Genomic DNA, 22,807 nt, shown 5'->3' with positions numbered 1-22,807 from the left:
GAAGCCACACCTGTCATCCCAGCAATTGGGAGGACAAGGAGGAGCATCAAGCTTGGGATTCTCTACATCAGTGGTCTTCAACAGATATTTACATTATGATTCATAACAGAAGCAAAATTACAGCTATGAAGTAGCAACAAAAATAATTTTATGGTTGGGGGGTCATCACAATATGAGGAACTGTATTAAAGGGTCCTGGCCTTAGGAAGGTTGAGAACCGCAGCTCTACACTATGAGATCTTGGTTAGAAAGTGTTAAGTGTAGGGTCTGAACATCAGAATCAGCTCAATAGAGATCACAGGCAATGCCTCAGGACTCATGGCCTTGCTCTGCTTCTGACTCAGATAGCATCAAGGCCCTTGAGGAGGAGGTAGCCTGAATTCAGCAGGCCCACTGTGGTCCTGAGCCTCAGGAAGAGTGACCTGAGCCAACCTACCTTATGTCTCCAGCACCATGTGGGGTCCTGTTCACTCAGAGGTGGGAAGATATCAACTTCAGTGTTTTCTTGGAAGGCTTGTGAGAAAAAGTTATGAAAGAGAAAGTGACAGTTACCATGATTGCTATCATGTGTGAGCAATCATGACTTATCTCTATGCCTATCTTTAGATTCCATGTTAGTGAGTGCAAGTAGCCCGAGGGAATGTCTGAGGAGAAACATCCTGCTTGCCACGAACCCTTTCTTTTGCTTGGCTTCCAGTTTTTCTGTTGCTATTACTGTAAATTCCAGATCTCTCACAGGACACAGACCCTGGGAGACCTGTCTATTCTCTGAGCCCTATCTCCTTTACCCTGACACCTGTCTTCTACCAAACTTTGTGGCATGCCCTCATCCTCTGAGCAGTTTTATACCTATTTTCTACCTGGAAAGACTCCTTTCCCATGCCCCCAGTTCACACACACAGACAAGTGGACACACACACACACACACACACACACACACACACACACACACACGCTTCTACCCTCTAGTTAGTGCTGGTAATTTGTGTCTAAACTTAATGCCACTTGCTTTAGAAAGCTTTCCAGACCTTCTGCTTCTTGGTCCTGAGTGTAGTGGATGCTTCTTCCTAGAGTTTATGGTGGCTGCTGGTCTTGATGTATGGCTATATGGTGATAGTTTTTTAAAATCTCTTTTTGACAGTGTGGCCTGGTTTGACAGTGTGACACTGGGTTCCTGTTCCTAGCCCTCCTGGACCAGAGGGAGTGCTATGCAGTGTTGGTAATTGGCCAATGGGCACTCACTGGACTCTGTTGGACCAGAGTGTCATGTGCTTTCACCTGCATCCACGTGACGTTGTACCTGGATTGTTGTGCCCTGTAAACCTGCACAGACAGGTTGGTGACTGCTGCTTCCATCATCCCCTCAGACTCTTCACCACCTCTGCACGGGAGCAGCTAGATGTATGGTAACCTTGTAATTTCCTTATTGAACTTGGGAGAAAATACCGAGGACATGTCACAGTGTTCTTCCACCAAGACTTTTGTCTAGGTCTACACAAAGAATCATTTTAGAAAGCTGGAGCATTGGCGTCTTTTTGGGAAGTAGAGGGGTGTTTGCTGCTGTCTCTCTTATAAGAGGTGTGGTGGCATGTTCGGGCAGCTGAACGGTATGTGTGGCCAGAACTGGCGACTCACGCCTGCTGCTGTTACTGGCAGATGTTACTCATCTTTTGCTGTTGAAGATGGCTTCTGTTTGATAACCACTGTTTCCCCACATGTCTGGAGATCTGCCAGACGATTTCTCTTCTTCCAACTCTGGTACAGCATGGCTGTTCCAGCACAGCTCGGAGCTATGGAAATTTTTAATAAGAGAAAGCTTCCTACTATCAGCCTTGAGAGACAGTTTGGTAACTCTTACAATCTGATGTCTAATTAAGACAAAGATATGTAGTCTTTGTGAAGAACAGCATCGGTTTTCACTTGTGGTCAAAACACCCCAGTTTGCCTCATTAAGGCTCCACAGAAAAGCTAGGAGCCCTGCATGGGGATAGGAGGAGTCTGGGCATGCTGAGAAGCACAGTTGCCGTCAGCTGCTCTGTTGTGTGGGGAGGCACAGTTGCTGTGCTCCCAGGACTCCAGAGCAGGCCCTACCTTTACCAGGCACTTTCTTCAGAATATCAACTGTCCCTGATTTACAATTGCTTGACTTAGGATTTTCATCCTTGGGACAGTATTCATACAGCTTTTCAGTATTGGATCCAGCAAATCACGAGAGCTACTAGACATGTTATTTATTATAAGATGGACTTTGGGTCAGATGACGCCTCCTTCTGTGGACAAATGCAAGTGCTCTGAGTGAGCTTAGGGCAGGCTGGGTGAAGCTTAGGTTTAGATCTGCCAGGTATGATAACAGCACTTTTTCAGCTTACATCAGACTCAGCCCCATTGTGAGTTCAAGAGTATTGCACGATTCTAGGATACACTCAACTCTCAGTGGACTCCATCTGTGCAAAGTCCTTCCCCACTCACCTTCTTACTGAAGATGAATGTACATAGGTTTGAGCAAGTCCAAGTGCAGGTAACATAATGTAAGGCAGACAGTTCTGAGGGCATTCTGATGCTTTCCTACCATATAGGAAACAACAACACCTGGGGAACTTGGAAAGAGAAGGCCCAGAGCATCAAAGTTAACTTCACTTGGTCACTTGGTTATTATCCATTTAAATTTTGGCTAATGACAGCCTATAGGCGAATCTTAGGGGTTCTTTGCTACACACCTTGAATGACTTGTGGCTTCATCCACTTCTCCTATAGTAGCTTCCCTGATGAAGACACAGCTGGCAGCGAGTCTCCCTCATGGCTGCTGACTGAGACTCCTGTGTCACACGGTCAGACCTGGGAGGACCCACAAGTCTTACAGACCCAAGCTGCTGTCTGATATCCCGCAAGTCTGGGTCCTCAAGGCACAAGGCTTATTTCAGAAGATGTTCGCCAGGCACACTCAGAACTTCAAGGGCCTTAGGGTTCACTGCGAAGTTACATGCTTGGGCTCCCTAAGAATTCACCCAAAGCTCCAAAAGCTGTCACAACACACGTCTCTCTCAACAAAAATAGATGCTTTTATGCAACCCTTATTCTAGAGAGAGGCAGGACTCCTTCAGTTGCCCAGATGTGTTAATTGGCTCAACAATGTTATTTTAAAATTAGTTTTTAAAAACAACCACATTTCAACCATGAAATATGTTAAAATACTTTAAAACAACCACCTAAAGTCAATGCTAACATTTTAAATATCCTCTTGAACCATCTGGTGGCTCCTCCTCCTGGCTCCTCACGCGTGGCCCTTCCTTTTCAGTCTGCCTCAGCTGCCGATGTCAGTGGCTTGGAGTGAGGCCTTTGATCAATAGATTATTGCTTTATAGGAAAGACTATCATTCCTTATTTTTCTAAATCCCAAGATGGGCATCTCCCCTTTCACCCCTGCGTGTGTGCGCAGGCATACGCTCCTTCATTGGGTCTCCTGATTTCATAAAAGTCCGAATGGACCCACAGCACCGCAGGGGAGCAGGTGGCCCACGATGCTATGCCTGGGTCAGGTAGACAGGACAGCTAAAGTGTGTTACCCTGAGCCGGCCTCATGACCCTGTGGATTTGTGGTTTTCAGTTCTTGTTGATGCCCTGAAAGGTTAATGACCTGGAGTCGCTGCCTTCGAGGAACAGAGGACTTAGCTGCTGTGGGAATGTGATTGTCCCAGAGGAATGGGGAGCCAGGGAACACTGATGAGAGGCCTGATGTGACTGGAGTTGTGCCTTGTGTGTGGAAGAGTGTGGCAGAGCACTGCCATCTACCAGAGGAATCATGCTGGTGGGGGTCTGGTCAGGAAGAAAGCCACACATTCCTGGTGACAGTTTTTGGAAGCGAGGACTGTGTGTCTTTTCCACCACAGCCTGGTCACTGGCTGCTTGCCCTGGGCGGGGGGTGCTGGAGGACAGTGATGGGGAGACACAGGAGGGAAGGCAGTGTGAGGACCACTGGTCACCTGTGGTGGAAACAGGATCTTGTGACCATCTTGAAAAGATGCTGGAAGTTCGAAGTATGCCCTGGGTTTGTCTAGGACGTGGGGTCCAGCTCCTCTCATTCCAGGGGCTTGCAGAGGGTTTTGGGATCCAGATGGTTTGGCTCAGGACTATGAAACTGAAGCTGCTGTCTGAGGCCCACGTGGCCGTTAGTTGAAAGGCCCTTCTGCCCATGCCTGCCTGTGTTCCTGGAGGCCAGAGTCTGTTAGTGTTTCGTTTTGTTTTGGTTTTGGTTTTTTACCTGTCAACCCATGCAAAGTGACCAAGCAGAGGAGAGAGGTTCAAGTGGTCCAAGTCTTAGGGGAACTTCCCCATCTGTTGACTCCCCTCTCAGCAGTGCTGGTTTACATTAGCTGTGAGCTGTGGAATGTGCTGGAAGGGAAGCTAGACACCCCGTACAACTCAGCCGGATCTGCAGAGGGATAACGTCCCTGACAAGCGGGGTGCTCTGTTCGGAGCCTGTAGGGGATCCAGAGCTCCTCCAGACCCCTGCAACTGTGTGGAAGCCCAGATGCTGATGTCCCCTGGGTTTTCTGGTACAAGCCCAGGACTGACATACCTCATCCGACTGGCAGTCATGCCGGGGTGTGTAGTCCCACTGCATCTCCAAACGACAAGCATGAAAAGATGGCTGTGTTAGACTCTCCCGTGGTTCCATAGGCTCAGTAACGAGGGAACGTCTCTCTGGTTTGGGGATGAGACCTAAGTGAGAGTGGAGACTCTGGGGTTTACACTGTCACATGCATATATCCTGTCCTTTTCTGTCTGTACCTCTCACAAGCATGCTCTAAGGTCCAGTGAGGGCCATGGCTTCCCCCATGAGACTCTCCAGCAGAGGAGAAATTGCAGCACCCAGCAGGATAAACAGGTACTCTCTCTGAGCCACGCATCAGAGTGGAATGCCAACAGGATGTGGGGAGTTGGTCTCCAGGAAGGAGAGTGGGGATCTTGAGACTGTTAACCCACTGATGTCCTCCATGTGGATATGTGGTTGGTAGGGAGATGGAGGTGGTTTGGAGGCCAGAGCCCCAGTGGGGACTCCAGAGTTAACCTTGCCACCTAAGTGACCAGGTCCTCTGTGGTGAGTCTCCAGCTAGCTCCTGTGTTTGTGCATTTGATGGCATCACTCATTACACCTAAGGCCTGGCCTGTTCAACTTCAGAGATTTCAAATAAACAATGAGGTTGATTCCACAAGATGTGCATATTCTAAACCAGGGATGTGCTCTAAGTGAAGAAATATTCTTATAAGATTGGGAGCACATGCTGGCTCTTCTTTTTTTTTTTTCATGATTTATGTAGCAAAAACAACAATCAACAAACATTTGAAGTTATAGAGAACATTCTGTTGCTCCAGTAGTAAATTTTTAAAGCAATTCCTTTGTGTGACTTAAAAATTTGGGGTGAGTAAATTATACATGTTTCTATGAGGCAGAAATCCCTTGGTCGCTCTTAGAGGATTGTATATTGCTGTGATTTGTGGACTGAAGCCAGGAGTTTTGTTTATAATTTTTCACTATTGTAAAATAAGCTTATTTTTATGATCATGCTATACCCCCCGAGTAGGGACAGCTGAGTCTTCTCTGGTGTCTTCACAGTATGCTTGTCCCTGCCTCCACTCACCAGACCCTTTGGAGACAGTAGGTCAGCCCAGGGACAGAGCCATGTTGGCCTTGGTAGACCACATCACGATTCACTCGAAGTGGGAACCCCACCATGACCCACTTTGGATAGCCTGGTCTCAAGTGTTACCGTTCTCAGATTTCAGTAAATGGAGACAGGGTAGGGCTTTGGCGCTTCAGTCTATAAGCATCTTAATTAGAACGTGCTTAACATGACTCTTTTCTTTCTTATTTTTAGCCATCTTTTATCTTATTTCTTCAGGCTTCTCTGAGGCCAGTGCTGGTGGAGTCTAGGGCCTGGGTCAGGGTGTAGCTGTGGGAGCCATGTCAGTGTTGTGTCAGAGATCTCTATCTTCACCAAGCACCCCACCTGTCACTTACAATGCTGCAGAAGGAGGCGAGGGAATCATTCTCAGATTTCTTTCTTTGTTCTGGTCACATATTTCTATCTGGTGCTGTGACTTCATAGACTGCACTTACTATCCACACACCTTACATGTCTCTTGTAAGAAATTATATTTTGGTTTGGTCTAGTATGTGTGTGTGTGTGTGTGTGTGTGTGTGTGTGTGTGTGTGTGTGTAAAAGACTGGACTAAGAAAACAATATCTGTTCTTTACATGAGAGAGAAAACAGACACAGAGAGAGGAAAGCTAGATGCTGGTGGACAGTCCAGATACACCAGTAACCACCATGCTTACATGCATCTGGAAGATGATGTGCATTGGGGCCTAGTCAAATTTTTTGTTGGTATCTTACTTAGCTTTTGGCCTGCATAGCTCTGGGATTGGTGTCTGTGTCTCCCCTACTACAAGAGTTAAGACCACCCTAGTGTGGCATCCTGCTCTGCTGTTCAAAGAAACTGGGGCTGACTCTGTGCATGGTCATTACTGAGGATGGCTTAATTATAAAGTACATTTTATGTCAAGTGAATGCATTTATATATCTGTAAATTGAAACCATGCTTTGTGGCTCTACACACACACACACACACACACACACAAACACACACACACAAACACACACACACACACAACACACACACACACACACACACACACACACACACACACACACATATATATATATTTCTATACACGAAGCACAGTGATGATCTGAAGACAGACCCAGAGCTGGAGCCTGGGTTCCAACCCTGGAGATCAGATGATTGGTAGGTTGCTTCATGCCCTCATTGTCCACTTCTGTGGGACAGGGTTGATAATGACTGCTACTGTACACGCCACACTTCCTGCATCTTACTGAGCCAATGAAACCTTTCGTATGTCTTGTTCTTCAGCAGGGGGATGTGGAGCCTGAGTGGTCTGAGGAGGCAGCCTGCAGGTTGGCCCCAAACACTCTGGTGTTTTATCTAGCAGACTGCATCTCCTTGTGGTAGTGGTGCCTCCTAAAGTGCTAGGACCCTCGTTTCTTTTGCTATTTGACCTTAAACTTGTATTGAAAGCCGTATAACATACAATTGGTAGCTTTACTAATTATTATCATTGCTACTGTTGTATTTTTGTCTTATTATACTGGATTATATAAGGCCATTTTCACATACACATGCAATGTAATGTTTCACTAGACAGTTTGTCTTTACTCCCATGCCATTCTTACATACACAGGTTTATGTATCTACAAAGACCAGGACCTATAAATGAGAGAACACATGAAGTGTGTGTCCCATTGACATATTTTTGGCTAATAGGATGAACCTCAGTTGTATACATCTTCCTATAAATGACCAAACTTCATTCTTTTTGGCTTAAAAATTCCCATGATGCGTATGAAACACATTTTCCACTGCTGATGGACAGACACCTAAGTTGGTCACATATCTCGGTTATTGTGTACAGTGCTGTGGTGAGCACTGATGAGCAAGAGTGTCTGTGAGGGACCAACCTGGAATCCTTTGGTAAATATCCAGGAGTGCCAGCTGGGCTAGACGGTACACTCAGTTTTAGTTCTCTGGGGAAATTCCACGCCGGTTCCCATGGTGGCTGGACTAATTTGTAATTTGCATTCCCACCATTGGTGTATCGGGTTCCCTTTTGTCTACATTTAAAATTAACTTTATAATGAGCAAATTGCTGGCATTTAGGATGTTCATATATTGTTTAAACATCTCCACTATCCACTGGAAAATTCCACAATATTTTATCACCCCCAGTTACATAGTCATTCTCAGACCCCCAGGCCCTCACACCCGCAATCTTCTGTTACTTTGGATTTTCCTACTCTCAGCAGTTCATTTAAATAGAAGAGCTTTTCTCCCATGCCTGGCTTTATTTGGCATAAGTTCACAAGATTAAGCCATTTGTAGTGTATCAAAGCCCCATTCTGTTTTTAAGGGTGAATAATATTCCACTGTAATGATATACCACAATCTGTCTTTCGATTCATTATTGATAAACACTTAGGTATTTTCCCATCTCTTAACAACTGAGATTCATGCCATTATGAATATGCATGTACGTGGACTGGTTTGATTGTTAATGTTTTTGAAGACTTTCCAAAGGGAGTTCATATCTTTAGAATAGATCTTTAGTAAATATGACATTATTGTGCATCTTATGTGAAAATCTCAGGGGTTTGTAGGTTGTAGGTTTGGTCCTGGGCTCTGGTATTCATTATTAAGTAAAATGTCCACTGGCAGTGGCACACGCCTTTAATCCCAGCACTCGGGAGGCAGAGGCAGACGGATCTCTGTGAGTTTGAGGCCAGCCTGGTCTACAGAGCGAGATGCAGGAAAGGCTCCAAAACTACACAGAGAAACCCTGTCTCAAAAAAAAAAAAAAAAAAAAAAAAAAAAAAAAAAAAAAAAAAAAAAAAGACAACTGTCTGTGCTAGCCTGAATCTGCTCCCATCAGGAGTGAAGTGATTAAATATTCTAAAACTCTAAGCATGTCCACCCTCTACTGAGTACTTCATCTCCTGCCAGGAAGGTTGTTCTGGGGCCTCAGTGTCTGCAGTAACTCGTGACTTCAAAGTCATTCCAAACCCACATCCATAATACTGCTCGGCTTTTATAGACATACCCTAAGGTTGGCAGCCTACAAGATCAGATGCTGAAAATATTTAAACAACTTTATCTAGGCTTCCCAAGGAGAGTTCTGAAAATAACAGGCTAGATAAACACATTAAAAGGCACAAAATGACCCATGCTATCTATAAAAAGAACCATAAATGGTTCTCTTACTCTGTATCCTTATGTAGAGACTATAGACACTCACAAAACACCACACGCACAATGCTCATGCCATGTACCAGGACTTTTATTTGTTTCGTGTTTACAATTTTTCCAAGTAGACTTATTCAATTATTTCCTTTCAGCTCATGAGTTTAGAATTATGGATGTTAATTCACACCATTAAGGAGATATTTATCAGCTTTATAGAGAGGGGCTGGTTAATAAACATAATTTATCCATTATTATTCATAACCCCCGATTCTGACTTACCCTCTGTACTGGGTCAGGCCTTTGGTATAGTACTCTCAGGCTGTATGGCTGCTGAGGAGAATTTGGCTTTCATGTAATTCCTGCTCTTCCTTATAGACAGGAGTGAATAGATTTTTTAACTAGTGTAAAGTATAATATTTATTTAGTGAAGAAATGTGTGCCATCTTGTGGGGTTGGAGAGGGTGGCACTGTGTGGGTTTAAGGTTCAGAGAGCATGTATTCCGAGGATGGAGTCATTTCTCTGCAGGAAGAACGAACATTAGCTGAGAAGACAAATAGAAAAGAAGCGAACCCTCAAAAGACACACAGTTGCCGAAGGAGCCTTTCATGCACCAGCCAGGTCAGCTTCTGTAAGAGATGGCTCACGCTGTCTCTTTGGAAGCCACAGGCTTGTCGACCCTTTCTGTGGAGTACATGCAGCCGGGAGGATGATGCTAGTCAATTTCTTGCTTCCTGATAACTGTAGCATGATGGAGAAGGTTTGGGTCATTGGGGTGCCCAAGCCTCCTGCTGTGTAGCCATGCATCTGGGATTCACTCAGAGGAGTCACAGTAGCCATTTTGTTGGTGCCTGACCCTTGGCTTCTTTGAAACCTCTGTACCTGGCATTGATGAGACACCCTGAAGGTCAACGTCAAGTTCTGTGCAGCAGGTGGGATGCGATGGGGACCCGCTGCTGCTGGAGTGTTTGGTGCTGTGGAATTGGAGGGTAACTTTTGTGTGGATGCCTGGTGGATGGAAGGACCTTGCACATCCACAAGCCTCGAGGTGGCCACTTATATTTCTCGATGGTGACAATTAAACAAAGGGCCCAACACTGATTTCTGCATCTGGCATTGAATGCAAGGGGAAAAAAAATCACTCAATGGGGGAGGGTAGTGACTAAGGTTCTTGCTATCATGCCAAAATAGCTCCGTCCGTACAAATCACCCAGTGAGCTAGAATGTAACGGCCTATGGCACACTGTACAGAGTCACTCCTTCACTTTAACTTTCTCATCTGTGGCAGAACTCAACAGAGTACCAGCATGTGATGACAAACTCCCACCCATACCTTGGTCAAGATACCTTCTCATACAATTCATGGGGTCCATCCACAGGGCAAACTGAGCACTCCACACATCATATGGCACACTCCGTAGGACAGTTACCCACTACAGAGCATGGGCTTCAATGAAAAAGACATGGTGCCCTTGTGGAAGGGCACTGAGAAAGATATCTGACCTTTTCCATCATACAAGGTCATACAAAAACAGGTCCTCATCAGAGGTGGAATCTGCCAGCACCTTGATTTTGTTGTTAATGGACCTCCCTGTGTATGGAATTCTATCAGACCCGTCCAAAGAAAGTAAGAGGAAACTGGCTGTGGGAGTTGGTGCCACTGTAAAAAAAAAAAAAAAAAAATACTAAAGATGCACTAGTGGCCTTGGGACAAGTGACAGACAGAAGATGGAAGAGTCTGAACCAGAAAACATCCACATTGCTATAAACTCTAGGCAGGGTGCTGTGAGGAAGCCCAGACATCTTCCTGAAGAGCAGCAGAATGTCAGTGTGATCTGGGTTGAGACAGCCATCCTGATGAGGACTCAGATGGAGGTGAAAAGGCCAGTTTCTAGGTGTTCTGAAGCGAGGGCCATGTTGAGAATGGAAAGGCTGGGAAGGGGAAGCTGGCTGATGGAGACAGACACAGAAAGCAATTCATCCCCTGCTCACTGCTCACTCCCCGCAGGAGGGAGCAGGAGGCAGGGATTGTTTACACCTCTGTCTGTGGACTGGGAGGAGGAAGAGGGACTCACAGATGCAGCATTCCAGGTCTGGACTGTTGCTCTTTTTTGTGGATAGGCCTCCACGGTAGAAGTTGCCCTTCTCACTGGAGCTGGTTTAGAGTGGATTTTATTATTTTAATCCTAGAGGATTTGCTACAGCAGGAAGTTATGCTCATGACTTGGAGCAAAACAAAACAAAACAAAAAGATAAAATGAGATTAATTAAAAATAACTTGTTAGTTTGCTTGCTATTTGTTGATTTAAAAGGGCCAGACCTCGTGGAGAAATCACCTTTACGTTTGACTCGACTCAATTTAAAGGACAGAATACCATTTTACATATGGGGGGAAAACTCCTGAAGCTGATTATGAGTTCTGTTCTAGATAAAGCAGACTGTAGTCCTGAGAAATGATCATTATTTTCTTCTTAACATATGATACTATAAACTAACATATCACTCCCCACCACCACTAAAAACACAGCAGTCACAGCTTCAACAGAGAGTCTACAAGGCTGGTTGATTAGAATTCGGTGATTGTGGGGAATCGGAATGTTGCAGATCCAGAGTTAAATCATCTTGAGCTGTTTTTAGTTCTCTTAATCCTCATTCATTGCCTACCTCTGAGCCTAAACTAACATTTATGATTATCAAATGAAACCTTTGGAATATATTAACTTCCACCAACTAACCACTAGTTTCCATCAACTCCATCAAGAACATCTGAGACCCACAGCAGAGATTTCCACGTTCTTCTCTAACCCACCAGATGTATCTGAAATGTGTATTGTTTGCAAACATATTCATGAGGTAAGTTCATGAAACTGCTTCCATGTTGGGACATTGATTTGGGGGTAACCTGAGGCTGTATTACTGAGCCATGGGCACTCCTGCACCAGAATCAACTCTCTTCTCTTTGTGAGGGAAGGCATGCTCTGTGTTGACAGTTTCATGCTTAAAAGTTTTAGAGACTATGTCAAAATTAAAGCTGAATTCTGAAGGACCTAACTCTTCTTAGCTCTCTGTTCCTGTCTTGCCTTGCCTGCCTTCCTCAGCTTTCCTCTCCCTCACCACTCTCTCCTTCTGCTCTCGTTTCTAGTGCTTCCCAAGGGGACATTCTGCATTAAATGAAAAGATTTTTACAGCTCTTTAAAGATGAACCTCAGAGGAGAGATCTCCACATTGTCATACTCTCCAGACCAAGAGTGAGCAGGAGTCCTTGACTATGGGGTTCCCTGATCCACATCTGGACCCTCTTGGATTTGCTGAATGAATTCAGGTCATTGTATTGACCTAAAAATGAGAGGTTTTCAATTTTGCCAGATGGCCCACAACCAAAAGGCTGTTTATCTGTTTTCCAAAGCTGCTTTGTTTGTACCCTGCTGGGATGCCCATGACACTTCTAAGTGCTTGGTTGACTCTTCTAGAGTATACATATATAATTAAATTTATTGGGCAACAGAGAAACTAATTTCTTTTTTTTTTATTATTAAGAAATTTTCTATTCACTTTACATACCAACCACAGGTCCCCTTCTTCCTCCTCCCATATCCCAGCCTTCCCCCTTACTCACCCTCCATTCCCACCTTCTCCAGGGCAAGGCCTCCCATGGGGAGTCAGTAGAGCTTGGTACATTTAATTGAGGCAGGCCCAAGCCCCACCTCCTGAACCAAGGCTGTGTAAGGTGTCTCACCATAGGCACTGGGCTCCAAAAAGCCTGCACATACACCAGGGACAGGTCCTGATCCCACTGCCAGGGACCCCTTAAGCAGGTCAAGCTACACAAGTGTCTCTCCTATGCAGAGGGCCTAGTCCAGTCCCATGGAGGATCCACAACTATTGGTCTACAGTTCATGAATTCCCACTAGAAACTAATTTCTTAGATAAAAAATATTTTTGGAAGCCCTCCCCAACAATAGTTCACATGGTATATATAAGATATTCTGTTTGCCCCAAGCACAACCCTGTAGCTACTTTATGGGGCACAAGGACATTTCCCATCACCATGTAGGTCATGTTGAAGTCTGGCAATTAGATTTTATCCAAATGCCTCTGACACAAGTGTATAAATATATTTTAATGCTAGCTTGTATGTTTTCCTACTGGTTAAAGCTTTCCTTCACTGGAAAGCTAATGCCTTAGTGGTAGGAAAAATTCTGTTGGAAGGAATTATTCCTACTGGGAGCATTCCTGCTGGATTACATAGTGATCATGGAACTCATTTTATTGGATGAGGGTTTAAATCTGTTTGCAAAGAGGCCAGGGAGATAGCTCAATCTGTAAAACACTTGCTGAACAAGCATGAGGCCCCAAGTTTGATACCCATCATGTAAAAAGGTGGCTGTGGCTTTTAATCCCAGTACTAGAGGGAGGTAGAGAAAGTGAAGAAGTCCTTGGAGCTTGCTGGCTAGTCCCATCATAATGGGAAAGCTTCAGGTCCAACAGACAGACTTTGTTTCAAAAACAAAATGTCTCAGGAAATGTCTTGTGGAATGATATCAGATGTTAACCATTGACTTCCATGTGCATATACACACGTGTGCATGTGCATCTGTACACATGCATGTACCATACTCTCCCAAATACTTATACTCACACCCTTCTACACAAATAAATATATTTATAAAATCTGGCCTGTTATACCACATTTTCATTGTGTAAATCCTCTGAACTGGTTGGACAAATGAAAGGCAGCATAAAGTGTCAATTGACAAAATTAATTGTTTCAGGTAGAGTGATGTGGGAGTCTCAGTCTTTGCTTCCTGTCTGCTATATCCAAATCACAAATTTCCTACTAGTGAACACTCTTCTTAGCCAGGAGACTGCATTCCTGGAGAAGCTGGGGAGCAATGAATTACCGGAAATAAGACCAATAAAAGGAGATAATAAGAACTAGGTCATGCATGCCTCAAATGTACAGCTCTCATCTGCTGCCAGCCCTAGAGGTTTCCTGTGATAAACAGGCAACTTACTGGGAATAGAAGCAAATACTAGAGGCAAAGCCTGTGGAAGCTCTCCCTGGCTGAGACTAGTCGTCCAGGCAAATCCTGAGCCAAGGTCACACATAGGTCAGTGTGGAACTTGATATTTACCTATTAATGCAGCCTGAAGGGAAGAAAGTTAGTGTATTAATAATCACATTATTAGCATGTTTTTCTGGCATGGAGATATGCTAACATGCTACATTCTTGGGGTTACCTGCTGGGAGGAACTTACCCCTTCTCTCTCTCTTCTTCCCTCCCTCCCCTCCATTTTATAGCTATGGATATTACATTTTGATTATTTAAAAAAACTGTTTTGATTTGCATGAGTGCTGGCCTGTAACAGACTAGAGAATCACCTGGTACCATGCATCCTCTTCTCCCACAGTTACAGGACGGCTCTCTGTTCTCAGCACAGGGCAGTTAGGTCCTTACTCCTGCTTCTGGGACCATATCCCCGGTTGGGAGGAATGTGGGTCTTCATGGTTGCTTCCACTGGAGGTGGGAACCTTGTTTCCAGAAGAGAGACCTGGATGCTGACCCTGAGGTTCTTTCATGTCCCAGGCTGTGTGTAGACTTATGGACACACTGCAGGCTCTTTGTTGTCTTCAATCTGATGTCCATAGTGCACCATGCTAGTAAAAATGGCCTAGAGAGTAATACTTTATTCCTTAACAAGTATGATTGGAGGGAGAGTCTAATGCCTTCCATGGTCTGTAAACACAGGAACTGAACCAAGGACTGGGGTCAGAGTCTCAGCTGCTGGTGTGGTGTGTCCCAGGGTCCCTGCGAGACATCCTTCACATGTGAGATCAGGACTCTGTTGTCTTTCTTGTGATATGGTACACCTTTTCCACTCATACCTTGTAGTTGCCACTTGGACAAAGAAGTATGCAGACATCTTCCTAGTCTAGAACACTAAACATCCTGTTGCTAACTATCACACTGTGCAAAACTGTGAGATGCTAGTCCAGACACAGCAAGGCCAACACTGGCACAGCTCTTACCAGACTATAAGGTACCAGAGACAAACATGACTTTTATCTGTTGCTGAATCTGTGTGGACACACAGTGAAGAGAAACCAATACAGGGACAACTTGACATGAGAGTTACTTCCAGGCATCATGTCCACTGGAGATCCCTACTCAACACAAGGTCAGTGAGTGGTGAGAACTGAATTGTGTCCATCCTAATGATGTGACACTGTCCCTTCTGGTAGGCCCTGCTTCTCTTTGAGGTGGTGAGGGTTTGCCTTTCTTTTCCACCTGCACTTGCAAATCTTCACGGAGAAGTATATTTATCCTCTGGTACTGACTCCAAGCCAGTGGTAGAGTGCTGTCTAAGGACCCTAGAAGTGCATGTGGCTGTAAAAGCATTTCTAGACCCTGGCTCTAGAAGGTTACATTTCAGCATCCCTATTACATTATTTAAGAGTTATCTTTAATGGCTTCTTATCTAGACTTTTTCTTTTGGGGGGGGTGCGGGGAGGATTGTCACAAAAACCTTCCATGTCTCTCATTTTCAACTGTGGGTCAGCAGTCATCAATACCAGTGCAAAAGAAGCTTCCTTGCCCTTTACAGTCAGCAGCAGCATGGATCATGGACTTCCACATGGTTTCTGGTGACAGAACAGACCACACACCTCAACATGGTTTCCAGTGGCAGTATAAACCATGGACATCAACACTACCTTCAGCTTCAGCATGGACTGTGGATACCATCATGACCCTCAATGGCAGCACTGGCCATGAACATCAACATGGCCTCTGGTGGCAACATGGGCCTTGGATATCAAGATGGATTCAGATGGTAGCAAAGACCAAAGACATCCACATGGCCTTTGGTGGTAACGGATCAGGGACATCAACATGGTCTTTGGCCACAGCACAGACCATGGACACCATCGTGGCCCTTGATGGCAGCAGAGGCCATGGATAGCAATGTGGCCTCTGGCAGCACCATGGGCCGTAGACACCAACATTGCCTCCAGTGGCAGTATGATGGGCCCAGTCTTTATGTGTCCTACATCCTTCATCTTTCCACTCTCAGGCCTGAGGCTTGGTGTACAGTGGACTCTCCAGCCCCTCTCATAGACAGGCTGGCTCCTGTCTGAGCCTGAGCTGACTAGAGTCAGAGAGACCAGTACAGCTTTTCCAGTAGCTTTGACAGAATTTCAGAAATGCCTTGGAAGCTTCAGAGATAGGCAAAGGAAGTCCCAACTTGGACAGAAAGGATGCTGGATGATGTTACAGTATGGTGTCCTTGTGGTTGATGATCCTTTCTCAGCAGTGCTACAATATCCTAAGCAGTGACTATTTTAAAATACAATAATATGTCCTCATTACACTCTGTAGAAACTCCAAGATGTAGGTAGGGGACTCAGGAGGTATCTGCTAGGGTCTGGGCCCTAGGTTTTTTCAGACTTCAAAGCTAGTTTAGGAAGTGTTGGCCAGGCTCTGTGGAAGAATTTACAACAGTCAGCCTCACAAAGACTGATAGGTGTGTACCATGTTCATTACAGGGGCTCAGGAATGGAATGTGGTGTTAATAATAGTAATTAGCTAAGGATGAGAATCTGCTGGCATCTTGTCATATCAGCTAGCAACCACCCTGACCCAGGAGACCCTTCCTACAGCCTCCTGGCTTCCAGACAGAAAACAGGGAACTTGTCAGTGTGGAGTAGGAGAAAGGATCATGTGGATCTGTGAGGAGATCCTGGGCCACAAGTCCCAGTGAGGAGTGACTCTGGAGTCCACTCAGGGTGATAGAAGCATCAAGGACAGAAAGGAACAGGCCTCCATGCCTTCACATCTTCATGCTATGTGCAGCCTCCAGCTGCTCTCACTCTGGGACAGTGACCGCAGCCCACAGGATCTTGCCCTTGAGTGCTGAGGACAGGGATGGACCTTATAGTGGTTTTGCTGACACACTGAAAGGCCCATTGCTTCTGAGGGAGCTTTAGTTTTTAAATCCCGTGTTCTTCTGAAAAGCCCATGGTATTTCTTTTAGCTCTCTTCGGTGATTCCAAAATACTTTGGCATCTACTTGTCGGCACCAATTTGGTAAGGGTACACAAAAAGTGGAGTCTGAGGTGGTGGAAAGCACCCAGAATGCAGCAGGCCATTAGCAAAAATCCAGACGACCTGGCAGTTTCCACAAGGACTTGATTTCAAAGTTAGACCAAGGCTTTGAATTTTTCATTCCTGAGCTACTGCTGGAAACAGAAACTGGGAAGGAATGCCTGCCAGGTGGGATGGGAAGTCATGCTGATTCCTGTCTTGGAGAGATGGCTGCTGCTCCCTCACAGTGCCAGAGTGGAACTAGTGTCTGGAGTATTCCATTGGACCTTGACCTTAAAAAACCATCTATCCATTTGTGACTATCATGGGAAATAGACAAAATGGTAAATATTACTGAGATAAAAGTGAGTGTTTTGTCCCAAAGTAGCAGTTTCTCCCAAACAAACAGAGAGTAGCTACTGTCACAAGTACTGGGGCGTGGTCTTGATCTGGGTTGGTGTGAGGAAGTAGCTGCCTTCCTGTGGAGATCATCAGCAGTGGAGAGAAGGAAGGACCCTCACCCTGTGCAAGAGTTTCTTCCTCCTTGGTTGTCTTGACTAGTAACCAGGGATGGACATTGGTGATGGCATCGTAGTCAGGGCCTGCAGGAGGGCACTGGAGTGTGTGTGCATAAAAGTGTATGGGAATGAGTGTGGATAAAAGGCAAGTGTGAGAGTATGAAGGAGTGTGCATACTTGTGAATGGGTGTAGTGCACTTCCTTGTGTGTGTATATGTATATGTTGCTCCAAGCATGATGGTGACTCTTTCAAGAATGCAGTCACCACTTCTATCTGACCCCAGGTTAGGACAACTGAAGCTTTGTATAAAGCTTAAACATTAACACTGAAATCACTCCCTGCGGTAATGGCCAGCTTTCCACCTAAGGAAGATGAGTAGCTCTCTTAGGATTAATAGGTTTTCCTACCACTATATAACTTCCTAGAATGGTTTTATATCTTGTATTTGTAACTTTGGATAACTAAGTACAGCTTCATGGTGACTTGTAATCTTATTTAATGAAGTGTTTTAAACCTCTGACATCCTCTCACAATGACATTGAGGTCTTTTAATACCAACCTTAGGGTATCTCAGAGGGCTCCTAGGACCTCTGAAAATAGTTAACATGTTTATCTTTCTAGTGTTTGGTGGCTTAGTCCTTGTGAAAGTTGCAACCGATTAGATATATACGGAACCCATCAAGTCAGAGGCCTTCCTGTGCTACCATAAGTGCCCAAGTTATATTTAATGAGCCTAAAATAAATTTATCTTACTGTGATGATCATTGGTAGAAATGGGGATTGTTATGGAGAAATTATTATGTTCCCTTAGGGAACTGCAGTGTGCCTGGTGGATATCGTTTCCTGGTTCTGTTGCGTCCTTACAGCGTCAGCATCTGTAGACTGACCTGCTCCTGAAGCCCAGCAGATTAGAACTGGGCAGCTGAGTGTCATCTATCATGGCTGCAGCCATTTTAGGAGCTTCCAAAGACAGGCTGTGCCTCAGGAGAGCCCTCCAGACTGTAGCCAGGCGGATGTCTCTACACTCACATCTCAGAACCTCGAGTCATGTCCTCAGAACTCAGAGATGTCCACAGTTTTCCCCTGGGGACTAATACCTAGTTGCCTTTTGTTCCCATCATTTGGTTCCTGAGGCCTTGAGGGCAATGAAGTCTCCTGTCTCGAGAAGGAATCCTATCCATGGTTCCTGTTATGACCTCCTTGCTGCCCTGTATTCTGTCCAGATTCTCAAATGCAGATTTTCAGCTACCAGCAGCATGCTTGATAGTTGAGGGGAGCAATGTGAGGCTTTCTCGGTGGTCCAGCATGCCTACGAGTCTCACTCAGAGACAGAGACAAAGCAGCCATGCTGACGACCGAGGGCTCCTATACCATCCTCTCGGTCAGTATGTCAAGACTCAGAAGTGATCGAGTGAGCGCTGGCAAAGCAGGCCAGCAGGAGGCTCCAGTCTGGTTGATTCTTTGAACTCTGATGCTGTCAAATAAGAACCTAACTTAGAGGCATCTCACAACTGAATAATTTTGAAGCATGCTTCAGCCAGCTTGCTAATCTGGTCCATGTGGAGGGCCATGGCAGCACAGGGCAAACGGCCAGTGACGGCCATCCTGTTGTTTTTTCCTATGCTTTTGTCCTCTGCATGAGAAGCCGAGGAGTCAGAGGCCATCACCTCCTCCTGGTTTCAGCACAAATCTGAAAGGGGATTATGAGTCAAACATGAATCATTCTTTGCTCGTATAAACTCTTAACTTCTAGTTGGTGTCATTCTTCTTTTAAGTTATGATCCAGCTGTTTATTTTTTTAATAGGCAACTGTATGGATATTTCTGGGGCTTTATTTCCCACTCTGGAGAGATCAGCTAACAAGCTCCCTTGTATCCCTAGTTCTTCATATGCTGGGAACCCCGAGCTTCTCTAGTTTCCTAATCTCAGGGTGAGATAAACATACCCTGAGCACAGTTTCTTGGTTAACACACTGTATATGCGGCTGTCATGACCCAGTTGTTAGTTTTACTTTCCTACTGTTCTTGGAATGTCTTAAGAGCAGAGTATGTGCCTTATTTACCTCTCAGTAACATCACCATCTGGCTACCACCCAACATGGAATAGGTTCTGATTTGTATTTCATTCTAGCATTAAAAACATCATCTGTTATTGAATCCCTCCTTTGGGAAATCTGCTGCATGAATAAAAGAAACCCACATAAGCTAAGACTACCATGGAGAAAGAAATTCTGCTATATCTGTTTCCTTAAGTGATAGAACTCTTCACTCACTATTAGTTAACACTGCAGACACACACACACACACACACACACACACACACACACACACACACGGACACACATGAATAGGCCCATCATAAACCAGTGTTCAGGCTGTGGCTTCAACATAGCCTGCGCTCAATGTCTCTGGCTTCACACACACACACACACACACACACACACACACACACACGCACGGACACGGACACGGACACGGACACACATGAATAGGCCCATCATAAACCAGTGTTCAGGCTGTGGCTTCAACATAGCCTGCGCTCAATGTCTCTGGCTTCTCGTACTCCCTGTTCTTCACCCTATCACGAGTTATGCTACTGAGAGCTTATGAAATGTTGATTTGCTTTTCCGAGCTGCTATGCAAATAGTTCCCTAGGATGAAAACCACAAAAATTCTTTGTCGGTTCTACTTCTAATATTTCTTTGTGTGTGGTAAAGATCTGTAGAGCATGTGTGCATTTATAAAAACACAGTGAACATCTCGGCTGGGCACTCAGTGGGATTTCTTTGATGAGGCTCCATTCACTAACTGTCAGGGCCTGTTTCTGAGTCAAGTCTAGCCCCTTCACTGGGAGGCTGTCATACAGAAGGTTTTGCTGGGGTTTTCAAAACACTCTGGGGTTTGAGTCAGGCTGAGAGCTTGTTTTCGACTCAGAAGCCTGTAGGAAGAGGGGCCTGTCAGCTGTTCCCACACACGTGTCTGTCTCCTGATATCATCCTCTGGACTTCCACACGGGAAACAGATTGAGTTTAAGCTTTGGTTTTATCTTTTTGGAAATTGGACAGGAGAGCAGAAGTCTACAGTATGAGTCATTCCTTTAAGAGATCAAAGTAGAATGTGTTTGGTTAATGTGGTGATGGAAACTGAAAATGGGAGAATCAGTTATTGCCACACACGGAAAGTGAAATTCAGGAAGAAGTCTCCTCGGCTTAGATAGAAGCCAAGTAGTGTATGAGCTGTCGCAGCTAGAGCTGGGCTGCTATGGAACCCTACAGTGCACTGTGCAAAGGGATTGAGTGCTGGGATGATAAATCATGGCTTGTCTTGGCACTAGGCATGTGACTTTGGGGACAATTACCTCTGATAATCAGTTTTGTCAACTTTAAGTTAGAGATAGTTAATCCCTACTTAACAAGTTCACTTCATGAAATGAAGGAGAAGAAATACACAAGTATTGTCACATACTATATTTAAAAAAACAATCCAGCTTTGGTTCAGCTGTAGAGAGATGGTTCAGCAGTTAAGAGTTCTCCTGCTCTTGCAAAGGATTGGAGCTAAATTCCCAGAACCCATGTCAGGTGGCACACAACCACCTCTAACTCCAGTTCCAGGGAATCCAATGTTCTCTTCTGGCCTCTGACACTCACATGACATACACTTACACAGACACATAAATAAAAATTTTTAAAATAAGTAACAGCTTCTTTCTGTTTTTTTTTTTTAATGGGATATTCTTTTGGGAACATGAGCTCAATGATATGGTTCTGTGATATGCAGCATTAAAACTAATAGGACGAAATTGGAAACGGAACTACACACATGTCTTTTTATATTAGGTAAGTTTTTATGTTAGGTAAGTGGAGCATTCTAGTTTGCTTTCTATTGTGATAAACACCAACTCGAGGAGGAAAGGGTGATCTCAGTTTATAGTTCCAGGTCATGACCCATCATTAAAAATCAAGGCAGGAAGGCCGCTTATTGGCTTACTACCTCACTTACTCAGCCAGTTTCTATAGCTCAGTTATAGATAACCAGGTTAGCTCAAGGTGAGCTGGTTCACCCTACATCAGTTGTCAATAAAGACATGTCCACAGGCCCATCTGATGAAGGCAGATCTTCAATTGAGATTCTCTTCTTCCAGGTGACTCGGTTTTTAGAGGTTCAAGAAGCAAAGAACCCCAGTGGGAATCAGAATCAGATCTCAACTTCAAGGCTCCCCTCATACCCTGTGACACATTTCTACTACTGAGACCATAGCCTCAAAGACCCCACAAACTCTTAAAACAGCACCACCAAATGAGAACCAACATTCAGCCATGTGAGCTTCTAAGGGGCATTTACCATTCTAACCATAACAGTTTGCTTCTAGCCACCATTAGCCGATGACTGTCCTCATTATGCAAATTACACTCAGTCCAGTGTCAAAAGTCCCCATAGTCTCAAAAGGCCCAACAGTGTTCAAACATCCAACATCTTCTAAGGATGGATTTGATGGCGACATTCCATTTAGTACCCAGTGTTCCAAGGTCGAGACAATTTATGTACTTCCAATATACAGCTGCATGGTGAGTATTCCCACTTGAAAGGAAAGAATGAAGAGGTAGCAAAGGAAGGTCAGGCCAAAACAAGAATTACACTGAACAGAGCAAACAGACAACCCTAGACCTCAATGTCTAACATCTAGGGCCCATGATAGCACCATGTGTGCTCCTACAGGCATAGCCAGCCACGTCTCAACTGCCCACTGTAGAACACATGGACTTACTCTTGGGCCAGCTCCATTCTATGCCTCAAGCTCTCCTTAATGGACATCCTGTGCTCCTGGAGCCCTGGAGTCTCCACTGTGATGTAGGGTTCATCTTTGTAACTTTACACACAGCGCTCTCAGAAGTTCAGTACCGAGAAGCTGCCCCAGCCACACATTACCTAACCTTATTGGATTTTTTCTGGAACTTTGCTGAAAGCTTCAGTGACACCATGACTCCTAAACTCTGAACATTTGAAAATACAGAGTATGGAAGACTCCAATTCTGTTGCTCAGTCTGTAGCTTGGCCACCTTGGACCACAGATGCAGTGGTCTCTGGTTGCTTGCAGGGCTGATCCAGGGAAGACATTGCACTAAGTGGTCCTGTTCAGGAATGGTACCCCTGTAGCAGCATTATCTTTTTGAATGAGAGTCTTTTAATTGGGTTTTCATTTTTATGAAAATTTTGTGGAAAAAAAGCAGGTCTTGCTCTGGAACCTTTGTGATTATTCTGGTGCTGAGTGTGTAGTTTCTTCTCTTTCATTCTACCAATGTCTTCAATATTTACAATTACTGTGTCGAACTGCTTTGTCTATAGCTTCCAATGTGTCTGCGCTCCTAAACTATATACTTCCCACGTCTTTC

Source organism: Peromyscus eremicus, chromosome 8b (genome assembly GCF_949786415.1).
Source record: "Peromyscus eremicus chromosome 8b, PerEre_H2_v1, whole genome shotgun sequence".
NCBI lineage: Eukaryota > Metazoa > Chordata > Mammalia > Rodentia > Cricetidae > Peromyscus > Peromyscus eremicus.
The sequence above is the reverse complement of the archived record's forward strand: the minus strand, read 5'-3'. Positions refer to the sequence as shown.